Genomic DNA, 303 nt, shown 5'->3' with positions numbered 1-303 from the left:
CCCCCCCCCCGCAATTATCCGTCCATCTCGCACCTGCAGTGTATCTGTTCGGAACAGCCGGCTCAAAGCATTCTCTCCTTTCTCCGGCGCCCCTAATTCCCTTTCTCGGGAGGAGGACTGGAACGCGCTACCCCCCGCTCCCGCAGAAGACAACACACCCCTTTCGCACCTGAACGTCTGTTCCACTGAAAGTTCGTTCCCTTTAAATTTCCAGGAGACCCCCTTTTTCCATGGAAGTTTCCCTTTTCCGAGCTCAAAATTGCCTCAAAGTAGCCCTTCTTCTCTCTCTCTCTCTCTCTCTCT

The sequence above is a fragment of the Augochlora pura genome, chromosome 9, assembly GCF_028453695.1.
Source record: "Augochlora pura isolate Apur16 chromosome 9, APUR_v2.2.1, whole genome shotgun sequence".
NCBI classification, from domain to species: domain Eukaryota; kingdom Metazoa; phylum Arthropoda; class Insecta; order Hymenoptera; family Halictidae; genus Augochlora; species Augochlora pura.
The sequence above is the reverse complement of the archived record's forward strand: the minus strand, read 5'-3'. Positions refer to the sequence as shown.